At 39.2% G+C, this 13,587-nt stretch overlaps 1 long non-coding RNA gene across 1 annotated transcript; it reads left to right on the plus strand.

Annotated features, from left to right (window-relative positions):
* The first annotated feature begins 366 nt into the window (after positions 1-366).
* LOC105547778 lies at positions 367-7,613 on the plus strand. The gene is made up of 2 exons (XR_001007271.1): positions 367-482; positions 7,430-7,613. It is a non-coding gene; the product is annotated as an uncharacterized LOC105547778 (long non-coding RNA).
* Positions 7,614-13,587: the final 5,974 nt, after the last annotated feature.

The raw sequence follows: 13,587 nt of genomic DNA on the forward strand, positions 1-13,587 counted from the left end.
TCTACTAACCTTGCACCTTGCGAATCACTCTCCACTCCCCTCACTTTCTAGTCCTTAAGCTGGGGTGGTCAGGGGTTAGGGGAGAAGCAGGTGAAGTGGGAAGGGCACATAAAGTAGATGGATCGGGCTGCTCTCCCCTACAGTTTTACATATACTTGCCAAATATGTAAGACCTCTGTTCTGATAAGAGTGAGATAAGCCTAAATGTTTCTTACAGACAAAGTTGACAAGATTCAAAAGTGGTTTGGGTAAAAGAGACTCAATCCCAAAGGGGCATTTGATTCCCAAAGGGAAGCAGATGTACTTCATCTGGAACATCATGATGTTCCAGAAGAACTTCAGAAGTGTGCCGGTCGGAAGGGAGCCCTGTGAGTAAGTGAAATGAAGAGTGAATAACTGCCTAATTAGTGGACATGAAAACTGGACTGTCTCCAAAGTCATCAGAGATGACCACGCTTGCCAGGCAGCTTCCTAGACTAAGGGTGAGTCCATTCGTAATCATCCCAGATGGGAGGTGGCTGGGAGATTTGGCACAGGGCTCAGAAGACTGGCTAACCTGGATAAAGCCATTCAAGACAATCAGGCGTGACATCATCTCCATGGCTGAGGTCCTCTGGCACAGTAGTTCTAGAACTTCTTGCGGCCACTCCAATATAACAACACTCAGGAATCACCTCCACTACTGCTGAGGCAGGCAGTGGGAACAGATGTAGAGAGGGTAAACTTTATTACAAGGAATGAGGAAAATGGAATTGATTCTGATAAGGGGCATTGTCAATCATTAGCTTACATGACAGCCAAGAAGATAGAGTCCTGTCCCAATCAATATTATAAGAGGTGAGTCCACAGACCACCCACAGACCAAGGAGACATCAAGCCTTTGAACCATAGATTCAAAACCTCCACTCAACAGGAATATCAGGGAGTTCTTTGATATCTAGCTTTCACGTATTAAAGCTAGTTGCCTCACCTTCCCACTCCTATTTTTGCCTAGAAAACAAAGTCCGAATTCCTTAGCATCAAGGCTCTTCAAAATCCAGTCCATTCTACTTTCTCAATCTTCTCTCTTGCCATGCCTTGGCCTGTTCTCTGTCTTACAGGGAATATAGGTTGCACTAGCCTCTTGGTCTAGTTATGTCCATTTCTAAAGTCTCTGGTAAAAACACGTTCATCTTTCAGGACGCAGTTCAAGTTTCACTTCCTTCTCTACATTGTTCATGACTCCTTTGTGTTAAAGGCACAGTTCAAGCATCTACCTTAGCACCTTACTTGAAGAAGAGTCTGAGGAGAACAGTCCTTGCTTCAGCTTCAGTTGAGACATAATTACACAGATCTAGCAAGCCAGTGGTGTGCACCCAGGAATCACATGGCACTGAGAGACTTAACTGACTATGCTTATTTGCCCCAGGGTAACTGTGAAATAGGGCTTTGGAGTGTGGTATCAGTTTCTTGCATCTATCCCAAGCCTAGCCCCATGGACACATGTCTAGGTCCTTGTAGATGGGTGATTAATAGCATGAATCTAAAGCCAGTTGCCTGATTTCAGATCTCAGTTCTGTTGCTTACTGGTCACCTTGAGTGAGTCAGTTAACCTCTCTGGCCTCAGTGGAGATGAAAATAATATGGGGCTGTTGTGAGCATTACACAAGTTAATGTATGTAAAGCTCTCCCAACACTGCCAGGCACACAATGAGCCTCATGTAAGCATCAGGTGCTACATCTAGGAAGAGAGACGATGGTAAGTAAAAGTTTATTCAATTTGGGAGCACAAGCCACACTAATTCAGAACCACTAAGTTGAGAGAAAATTCAAAGAGGGTGATCTTCCTAATTCCACCATCGATTAGAAGCAGCTTACCTCATTGAAGTGGTGGCATCATAGTGGGGCTAGAAGCAAGCGTAGTCCCAACAGAAGGTTTGGGCACATGACAGGAGCAGTGGTGCTCAGATAGAGGTGGCAGCAGGGGCAATGGCATCGCCAGGTGGTCTCTGTGACACCTACAGGTGGCGTCTCAGGGTGCTCAGTGAGTGAAGCTATGTAGAAGTGACACAGAAGCCTGCTGGAGGAGATGATACCCAGTGGCCATGGGACATTGTCAGCAAAGACAGTGATGAACAGCATGAGAGATCAATACTCCGGGACACCATGGGGCAGATGTCAGCCTTATTCACATGCCCATGAGAGAAATTCCCTGGGGTCGATCAGAAGTTCGTGGAGGTGAAGCTTTGCCAGGTCCTCTTGAATCCAGTGTGACAAATTCCTCAAATTACCATTGGTGGGAGCTCATTCTTCCAGAAGAGGAATATTGGGAAATCATAGAAAGCACAAGCTTTAGAGTCAGTCAAGCTTGTACCGCATTCAACTGAAAACACTTCCTGAGCACCTGTTTCATGCCACAGGCTCTGCTCTAGTTGGTAGAAACACCACAGTGAGTGAGGCAAAAAGTGTCCTCCTCATAGGACGTTCCCTTACAGAGGGAGACACAGTTGAGAAACAAGTAAGCAAATACATTAATGGGATGTTTCATGTGATAAGGGCTGTGAAGACAATAAAGTAGGTAATGATGTAGGAGAGGAGTAGAGCAAACCACTTAAATAGAGAAGCTGGGTCAGTCTCTCATTCACAGTGAGGATGCAGTGGCCAGAACAGGCATCCCAGGGAAGATCTGAGGTGAACCCTCTGGTAGGAAAGGCTTGGCAAATTGGAGGAACAAAAAGAAAAAATAGTAAATCTAAAACAAGGATCAGCAAACTCCAGTCTACAGGCCAAATCCAGCCTCTGCCTGTTTATGTCAATAAAGTTTTATTGGAACATAGCCACGCTCATCTGCTTATTTATTGTCTATGGCTGCTTTCATGCTAGAATAGCAGAGTTGAGCAGCCGCAAGGGAGACTGTATGGCCTGCAGAGCCTAAAATATTTATCTGGCCCTGTACTGAAAAGTGTGCTGATCCTGGTCTAAAGCATCATAAACAAGCTAGAGGGAGAATAGTAGGAGATGAAATTAAAGGGATCAGGGAAGGGTGGCAAACTGCAGGGTCTTGTAAGCCATGGGAAAGGGCTGGGATTCTGTTCTGCATGTAATGGGAAGTCACTGGAGAAGTCCAAGCAGGGAGTACGTGATCTGACTTATGTTCTTACAAGGCCACCCTGGGAGCTTAAGAAGAGTAGACTTCCAGTCTTTGGAAGATGGACTATAGGGCCAAGAGGCAACCAGAAAGTCTACCAGGTGGCTACTGCAGAGCCCAGTGAGAGGCAAAGGTGCCAGGGATAGGGATGGTAGCAGTGCCAATGTAACAAGTGGTCAAGGTATATTATTTTAGGTAATATTTTAGGGGTTTAACAAGCATGAGAACCCTTACTTACTCCACTGTGTAACCTTAGGCAAGTTATTCAAATGCTTTAAGCCCAGTTTCTTGTCCAAAAAAACCCTGGGAGCCCTATTGTGTGGATTGAATTACAAAATACATGTGAGGTGCCTGTCAAAAAGTTAAGTGTTCAATAAATGTCGACTATGATTACTGTGTGTTGTTGTTGTTGTTGTTGACTGATGAGGCCTGTGGAAAGATCAGGTTGCAGCTTACAGCTCATTGTGTCAGTTAATGGTGCTCTTCTCTCCCTGATTAAATTTGTGAGTTCCCTGGAGACAGGGAAGCTCCGTTATTCATCTTTATATCCCCAAAAGTGTGCCTGGCACATGGTAGATGTTTAATAAAAGGTTATTGATTAAACTATTATTTTTTAAGAAAGGAGGAGTATTATCTATTCTGCCATTTTTCACCAGAAGTGTTTTGTTTTCAGGATTGATATAGCACATTTCTGTGACACAGAACCATTCCGAAGATACAGAGGTAGCTGTCTCTAAGGAAAGCTGGTACCCAGCAAAGGGAAACTCAGATACTATTCTTTGGAAAACCTCTAACCTGATAAAATATGTCAATGTTTGCAATAATGTATTGAATCTGGGCTAAAAATTCACCATGCACAAGAAATCCAATCTTATCAGATACATATCAAAAATCTCTACCATAGTGTGGATGAGAACAATAAGTCCAAAAATCATTGCTCTAATGTGTCAAGCTGTTTTCAGACTAATTTCAAAGCGGTTGGGTATTCTGATCCCTTGCTCAGCCATATTGAAGCGTCCTCCATTTTGCATTATTACCTTCTTCCTTTTATTCATTCATGATTCTGCCTTTAAAACTAAAAGGATTTGGATTAAAATTGAGACTTCAGAATTGTTTGTCAACTTTCTTATTCTGTGGCATTACCACTTACCAAAAAAGACTGGAAATCTACGCTTCTTTTAGAAGTTAAATTTTGTCATTATATGATAATTTCAAATGAAATTAAATGGGACACAAATTTTAAAATAAAAAATGACACCTGTAAAATACATACATACTCCTAGGTGACATTTTTATTTTTAAAAAGTGGTTAAATAGCATAGTGGTCACACAATACAAAATCAAAAAACCTTCAAAGGGCCAAAAAATAAAAAGTTACCAGTTGCATTTACCTGTTGTTTTCAGAGTAACTAAATGTATCCTTAACACATACATGTTGCTGTATCTGAAAGAGGAACTCTAATTTCTTAAAAATTAATAAATTACCACTAGGTGAGAAATGTCTTCAAGGCAGTCAACCAAATCATAGCAGTATTACACAAACTTACCAATTTAGCTAACAAACCCCAAAAGAATGAGAAAATAAAAATAAGGAAAATACTTAAAATAACAGGACACTAAAAAAGAGGATCCATTATTATAGGAAAGAAAAAGCTGAAATGCTTGCAACACCAGGGAGCAGCCATGAGGAGGGATTTTTTTTTTTTTTTTTAAACACGAAGCCTGGCATCTCACAAATAACGTATGTTCTATATTATGTGGCAGTTGCTATGGTAACAACCTTTATTTTCTGAAACAGTACACAGATGTGTACAACATACTAACTTACTGGTTATAAATTACAGCTTTTCCCATAGTTCAATAACTTAAGAATTCTACGTTTTTGAAATCTCAGAAGTTCTGTTGTTATTACATTTCTTTTATGAGATAATTTTCCTTGTACTTTCAAAATGAGAGTGTTCCCAGACCAAGAGAAAGGAGCAATGAGAAAATGGGGTATCTCAGAGAGTAGGAGTGGACTGAGTACTGTGACTATAGAGTCTGTAGGAAACCCACTGAAAGAAGGGGAAAATTACTTTAATGAATTCATGAACAATAGTCATGAAAAACAAGTCGCCAGCAAAATGATGTCATAAATAAACTTATGAATTAATTTATTATTATAAGGTGCCATATTTGCAGTTTTAAAATAAATGAAGATTATTTCTTAGAAGTGTTACAAACACTAATATAATTTTACAAGGTACAATAGTGTGGTTGCATGAATTAACCTGATTTTTTTACTTCAAATGAAATGTTTTGAGCCTTGAAAAGACCCAAATCTGGGGGAAAACGTATACTACTATATTTAATAAGGGATTCGTATCCCTTTGTCAGGTTATAAAGCAAAATACAGATTTTTACTGATTGGGATACTTTTATATTCTAACCTTTATCAACAAATACTTGAAAAGTGCTTTCTACATGCAGGGAGCTGGCTGTCCATGCTTAGATGCATACTGACATGTGTAGAAACATAAGTTATAGGAAAGTTTAGTTCTATAGATGATTTTTTACTATTATAAAAATTTATATTATATTTTCCATGTGGATCTGAATATTTTCTTTAAATAGGTAGCTCGCATCGTAGGTTTTTTAGAGTTATCAGAAAGAATCATCTCCGCTGCATTTATGAGGTGAGAGTTCATTACCTGGGAAACATTTGAAAAATAAGCTTGTATAGCTAGCATTTACAGTTAAAAACCATCTATCTTAAATAAGAAAAAAGATTTCTAATTATAAGAAAATTGTAAGTACCCTTACATAAAAAGTAACAAAGCATCCCTGATTTAGAAAGTCCAGTAACTGCACTGCTAATGGCTTTTCCTAACAAATATAAAACACTGGGAACTGCTATTTCAAGTCACAATACGGTTACATTCAAATTCAAAATTGTCTTATAGCAGCAATGACGATGAGAAACAATTGAATACTGTGTAGATAAGACCAAACCATTTTGAAAAGCCTGCACCATTAAGTGGTTGTTAAAATTTTTGCTAATGCTTTCCACACACACTCCTTTCTATATCTTTTAGAGATATATTAAAAACAGGACTATGACTAATCCATTCAAATCCTTGCACTATCAGAGAGAGAGAGAGAGAGAGAGAGAGAAAGAGACAGAAAGAGAGACATTTAAGTTATCACCTAATGGGGGCTTAGTGGCTAGAACTCAGAACCCAACAGAAAAAGAGTACTTCACTGCTAGGCGCATTTTAAAAGTATTACTTAAATTACATTTAAGTCATCAGATAATTATGAACTTTCTTCTCTTTTATATTTATATGGCATATTTATTGAATTGCACAGTATGCTTTTACAATAAAGTGCTTTTTACGTTGCCGCCTTTGTTCATCCAAAATAAAACTGACAGTTATCCTTTTATAAGCTATTCTGAGAACATTTTCTCTTCTTTGAAGCTGATTGATGCACTACTTTAAATGTTCCTGCAAATATCTTTTCAATTCAAGTTTTTGCATAATGTAATAAGAAGATAAAAGAATTCTATACTTCAACAAGAGACATTACAAAGCAAGTAGAGACATTATCAAGGGCATTAACATGCTCCTAATAGCAATAAAACCTTTTAACTGTCTGATGTAGAACATGCTCCCACCAAACCACCACATATTATGGTAATTGGCTCCAATTTCTGAATCTTACATTGTAAAGTTACAAAGAGTTAGGTAGAACTGAAAAACAAATCTCTAATACTCATCTTGTTACTGTTCCCATTATAAGATGTTTACTTTCTACCTCTAAGGAGAACTGGTCTGTTCTGTTGTGCTGCTCTTTACTGTGCTATCATATTTTTGTATCTTGTCTCATTTTTATTTCTACTCACTGATATCAAGACACTTTTTCCCCCAAATAACTCTTTTCTAACTCCAAAACATCACAGTAACACAAATAGCATTTTCCTCAGAATTTCAGTGTAACAAATGGGTTCTCTGTGCATGCCTGTGTCACGTCTCATTCACTTTATGAGTTCTCTCATCACGGGCAGATACAACAGGGAAAAACAGTCCATGAGGACGCTTTGATTTTTCTTTACAACGCGTTACTAAATGACATGAGTAGCCTTTCCATCCTGGCCAAGAGGAAATATAATTTCAAACTAAAGTTGAGTTCAGATTCTGTTAAATTAAATAGCAAAGAAAACAGTCACTCTTGGCTTTACTCCTCTTAGACAGGAAGCAGGGCAGTGGGGAATTGACATGAGCCATTCCTCGGTGATTAACCTGCAGTTTATGTTGTTTCTAGGTGACGTGCCCATCACGCAGGAAGCTTCTCCGAGGCTGGCGAGAGCAACTTGTCTGCTTTGAGAAATGCAGATCTATCAGGATCCAGAATCGGACTCTGAAAAAGCTGTCATTTCATGTCTCTAAAACAGCCTTTGATTTAATGTACAAGATGTCTAGAAGTAAAGGACAATAAAATAAAAACCAAAAAAGGAGAACTATTTCAATTAAGAAGCATTTCTATATCAGTTCTTGGAAATCACATAAAATAAAAGCTGTCAGAATCAATCTCTGTTTAAAAGGTTGATATTTTTGTGGTGCTTACATACAACATGCAAGACCGGAAAAAAACACAAATTAATAGCACAGAGCAGCCAAAGTTAAAAATCCCTTTCTCATTAGAGAGATATCTGGTTATTAAATTTTCCTAATGGATCAAGGAAAAGTGTTTTTATGGCTGGGGCTGAGAACTGAGGAGAGAAGGAAAGAAATAAACCCTCATACAGAAAAAAAGTCACAGATATAATCTCCAGTTCTACATGAAGGAGTTTCATGCATTTCCAAAAATTTCCTCTTTAATTGACGATAATTAAAAGCTTCATATAACATTCTAGGAATCTACCTTTTATTGCTATGGGTTTTCAATGATGTTTGAATGCCTTTTTCAGAGAAAGATAAATATTTCTTGAAAGATTGCCCTATCACTCCAGTAATCAAATATCCTAAAGGAGAATTGAGAAAAAAATCTTTACAAAATTTGAGGCAACCTTTTAGTTAAGAGTATAATAATATTAAATAAAGACATAAGCATTGCCAAAAGTAAATAAATAAAGCTCTTCTAAATGTGACTTCTTATTATAGAAGACATCACTTTCATTTTCATTTAGGTTGTTTTGTTTTGTTTTGCTTGGAGTTTTTCTCAAATTTATTTATTTTTTAAATTGACAGATAAAATGGTATGTATTTACTGCATACAACATGATGTTTTGAAATCTATACACACATCGCGGAATGGTTAAAGTTAGCTTATTAACATATGTTCATTTGTTGTTAAAATATGCTGTTTAAGAAACATGCGTTACACTTCCAACTTTACTCCTGTCCTTAAAATTTTTATTATGCATTTTATGCCACATCTTTTATTGAAAAGGCTATTGGGCAGGGAAAGAAAAGATAAATTAATTTGCTCTCCCCCAAAAGGTTTGTATATATCAGGGGTATACCCCTTTCAGTGGCCTACTTCTGGCACCTTTATTTTTAAAAAATCAAGTTTTTTTTTGAAGGGGACTATTTAAAGAAGAAAATTCACTCCTTGATCATCAAATCAAGAACTTTTCTTAAAGTAAGCCTTCCACAGCAGTAAAAGAAACAGCCTAAGAACTTCCTCCAATCAAAAGAGGAAAAATAACAAAATCAGCTCACTCGTGATTTCCTTAATAAACTTAAAAGAGATAAAATCCCATTGATGCCTCTAAAAGTAAAAATGAGGAAAGGGCAACTTTATTGATTCCCTGAAAACCAACGAACGTGTAGCTTATTGATAACACTAAACACCATCTAAGCCTTTAGTGATTTTCAACCAAAAGTCTGCCTCTGAATGATGGTTTAAATCATCGTATTAATATATTAGGGGAAAATTACCATGGGAGGCACTTGGAAATTAATTAAAAACCCTGCACTCAGTTTGTTTGTGAGAGAAGATAAATATCACACATGGGAAAAGATGCCTGACAACCGCCATAGTTTTCAGATCCAAATTAGACCCTGACAGCTACGTCTTTGTATGACTCTCCTTGGGGTATGATAAGCAGAAATATAGAATATGAAGATTTCTGATAGAAGTATTTATTACTGACACTTCCGAAACATTCCATGTGTGGCATCAGCAAAGCATGCTTCACCTCAGACAGAAATGTCAGGTTTTCTTCCAAGATTTGTTTTTTTCTATTCCTCTTCCCCCATTCCCATCCCTCCCTCCCCATCCGCCACTACCCCCCTTCTCCTCCAAAAGATGATCTTTTTTTAGAAGTTCAACAGCAGCCCCTGGTGGAACTCAGCAGTTGTTTCAGCCTGAGCACAGTTGTTCAAGCAACTCCATTCATCTTGTCAATAAAAAGAAAAGTCTGTACGTGTGTATATTACCCCATCAGTATGCTGTTCCTGCAGGTCAGGGATCAGAATACAACCCTGAATGTACAAAGGCAGTGCTTTATGATGGTAATTTCAGCCAATTTCGGTAGCTGGAGTTTTGAAAAAAATATATATATGTAACAAACAATAAACATCTGTCTCCAATGTCACATTCATTTTATGCATGAAGACCAATAATTAACTGCTCGTGAATAACGCTTACCACAGAGTGCGTCAAAGTGAAGAGGCCCCACACATGTGAGGGGGTGATCGCTATTTTGTTTGACTCATGTTGTGACAGATTCAGCTTTGTCACTTAGCAAAATGAGCTATACAAAGTGACAAAGAAGGGATTTCTCTGGGTCAGAGCTCAGAAAGCAAGCTAGGCTTAACAAGAAATCCCACCAAAATGCTCTTCAGAGAGACCAGCTCTATTCCTTTCGGGCTTGGTTGGCAGCCCCAGATTACCATGTGGGGCAAGGGGGAGATGTGGGGCTCTTTGTTTGCATTAGGCAGTGTCAGTCTCTACACTTCACAAAGCTGCCTGGGAGAGGCGCTCAAAGCCAACTCCACTCCCTCTGGAGCCATCTCCCTAGAGAACACTTTTTTCTTAGCACAAAGCACAGTCCTATTGCTAAGCCCCATGCCTTTGGGGCCGCATCACACCAAAGGAGTTGCCTTCCCAATTCACACAGAGGTGCCATATAGGCTCCTGGAGGCTCTGATGCTAGGCAAGGAGAAGGAGACTTGCATAATGAAGAGTATGGCTCTCCTGACAGAGTTTCATGTGCCCCGGGGTTGAGGAACACAGCCGGCATTCGCCCTCTAGGAGGCTCACATTAGGACACAGGTGTAATGAGAAATTTACTCAAAGACTCAAAAGTCTACTTGAATAAATTTATTCGATGCGTATTTCGCTTGTGTATTTTGACTTTTCTCTTCTTAAATGATGAGTTTATTAAGAGGAAAAGCAAACTGTACTTTTAAAGCTTAAAATAGCTTCATGATAAATGCTAGGATCGAATAAATATTATTTTATGTGAAAACATGGTTTTTAAATTTTGAAAGTATTGTACTTCATATTAGCCCTTCACATGACCCTGAAGCACTTAAATCTCTGGACTGATCTCATGTGAAGCTGAATCAGGGAGCTGATATTTTGAGACCAGAGAGAATCCCACGATAGGCCACTTACTGAGTGCCTAATGGGTGTCATGCACTGGGGAGGAAGAGGGATAGAAAGAAATAAGCCTTAGTCTCTAATGAATTACAATCTAGTAGAAGAGACACATGTACCTAAATAATTTTAACATAGTGTGGGAGCAATGTGCAGAGTCCTAAGAAATACATGGATGCCCTTAGCTCAGCCAAGGAGTCAGCAAAGGTTTTTTACAGGGAATACACTTGCACTGACTTAAAGAAAGATTAGAAATTGGCTACAGAAAAGAGGGGGAGAAAACATTAGAGAGCAAAATAGGAGAAAAATTACTATGTCCCAAAGAGTGAAGATGTAAAACTACATGGTATATCCAAAGAACTCCAGGCAGCTTGATATTGCCAGAGCACAAATTACAGTATGAGAAAGATGGGAGTGAGGTAGGAAAGACTTGGAAAACCTTCTCTGCCCTCCCAGAGAGATGGGATCTGTCCTATGGGTCATGGAGAACAATTAAAACACATTATGTAAAGGAGTGACCATATAGGGAAGGAAGGAGACTGACAGTCAGAAGACTGACCAGGAGTGTTGTCAAAGAGGATAAGGACCAACAGAAAGAGGATAAGGACCTGAATTCTGATGGAGGATAAGGACCTGAACACTGAAAGGAGATAGTGATTTATTGGATATGGACCCTGAGGGATGGGATGGGTCTTAGATAACTCCTAGGTTTCCAACATAGGAGACAACAGAGATTATGGTGCCATCAACAGGGTTAGAGGCTGCAGGGGTCGAAATAGGTTTGAGGGGAGAAGATGACACTCTGAAGAAGTACTTCTCAAAATATGTCCTCAAAAATCCTCCACTGGCTTCCAGACAGCTCCTTGTAACACTGATTATTAACACTGCCCTTGAATGTCACAGCTGGAGACGGACCTAACAGATCATTAAGCCTGGTCACTTTCAAGCTGTGTGCCATCAAGTTGAGGGGTGCTAGGGCAGGCAGGACTCCAGGCTGCCTCCCCGAATGCAACCCAGGAGGGTCGACTTTTACCTAGTGTGTATATTATAATTCTTCATAAGACTTAGATCACAAAAAGAAAATCACAGTTTGAAAACCACTGATAATTCTTCCTTTTTCAGAGAGGAAACTGAGACCCATGGAGGTGAAATAATTTGTCCACAGATACAAGTCTATAGCAGAGGCTGAGCTAGATCCATGACAGAGTTCACCACATGTCAGTTTCAAATGTCCTCCATGCTGCGGTTTCCTCCATGAAGTCACTGCTTTTGCTGTGTTTTTTGGAGCTAGCTTCAAAAACCTCCTCATGAAAGAAACTCAGTTAGCAGCTTCTTCAGTTGTATGTATTTAATAAATATTCATTGAACATCTTCTGTATGCCAAGCCTTCTTTTATCAAGAACACCTGAGCATCTCTGTTTGGATACCCAGTTGTAATTTTTGATTCTTTGGGAGTTCTGACAGGGTCCTCAACTGGTGTTCAACTGTAACTGGATGTGGTTATGACACAGGAGGGGTTTTAGTCCCTAGTAAACAGGGTTATTACCAAAGGCATGGGTTTTCTAATTCCCTGGAAGATTATAGCTAATTTATATGTTTAAGGTAATTTTTGAAAATATGTTTTTAAAAATCTATAAATTTCCTAAGGTATTTTAAGATTCTATTAATAATTTTTTAAATAATTACTTTTCAGATGTTACATTAATTTTTTCACATATACATATAAGAACTCACTGGAAATAATGCCCCAAAACTCAATAAGCCTAACTTTACAAAACTTAGAACTGGTATCTGAAATAATTACAGGATAGATTGTTTTCCAAAAAATGAGAATTCAAATAAAATAAAATAAAATGAATTTGATAAGCCCTTCCTCCCCATCATACTAACTCAACAGCTGCTTGTGCCAATAGAGTAATTCCTAAAACAAGGAAAAGTAAATCCTTGCTCAATCTAGAGAAATAGAGACAAATGTAGCTAAGGGGTTACAACAACCTGTTGACCTCTTTCTAAAACATTATCCAGTCTTGAGAATCTTGTCCCAGGACTCCCAGAAGGGAGCAGCGGGCTTGCCTCATTGTAAAGTGTGTGAGTCAGGGTAGAAACAGGAGCCAGCTGGAGAAAGTCCTCCTGCTCGTGGACTGCCAGAGATGAGATTTGTACAGGCCCTTTCAGGATCATTATGTAACATCTTGCTGCAGGAAGGAAAACCACTGCTCAGTCTCTCTTGCTGGGGAGTTCATTCTTCATCTTATGAAGCTCTTTAAAATACAGGGCCAAGGAATCAGTCTTTCTTCCACTGCCTCTTTATACTTCACTACCCAACCCCACCCCGTTTTCTTTCTGTACTCCTCCCATTGGCAAATAGTTTTTAAAATCAGAAATTCTGCATATATCAACAAGTATAACACCCAGCTAGCAGGGGTGGGTTGCAAGAACAAAGAAGTGGGGAAAAAGGAGAAAATCCAAGATTATGGAGCAAATGGATTTCAAGACTCAGTCATTACAGCCTATTTCTTTCTTTCTTTCTTTCTTTTTGGCGGGGGGTGGGGGACAGGGTCTCACTCTAATCACGCAGGCTGGAGTGCAGTGGTATAATCATGGCTCACTGCATTCTTAACTTCCCAGGCCTAGGTGATCCTCCCACCTCAGCCTCCTGAGTAACTGGGATCACAGGTGCGCGCCAACACACCTGGCTAATTTTTTAGTAGCGACATGGTTTGGCCATGCTGCCCACGCTGATCTTGAACTCCTGGGCTCTAGAAATCCACCTGCCTCAGCCTCCAAAAGTGCTGAGATTTCAGACATGAGCCACCACACCCAGCCTAACCCATTTCTTTATAGGTGAGAAATCAAAGAAACTCATCTAAGAT

The sequence above is a fragment of the Mandrillus leucophaeus genome, unplaced genomic scaffold, assembly GCF_000951045.1.
Source record: "Mandrillus leucophaeus isolate KB7577 unplaced genomic scaffold, Mleu.le_1.0 Scaffold397, whole genome shotgun sequence".
NCBI classification, from domain to species: domain Eukaryota; kingdom Metazoa; phylum Chordata; class Mammalia; order Primates; family Cercopithecidae; genus Mandrillus; species Mandrillus leucophaeus.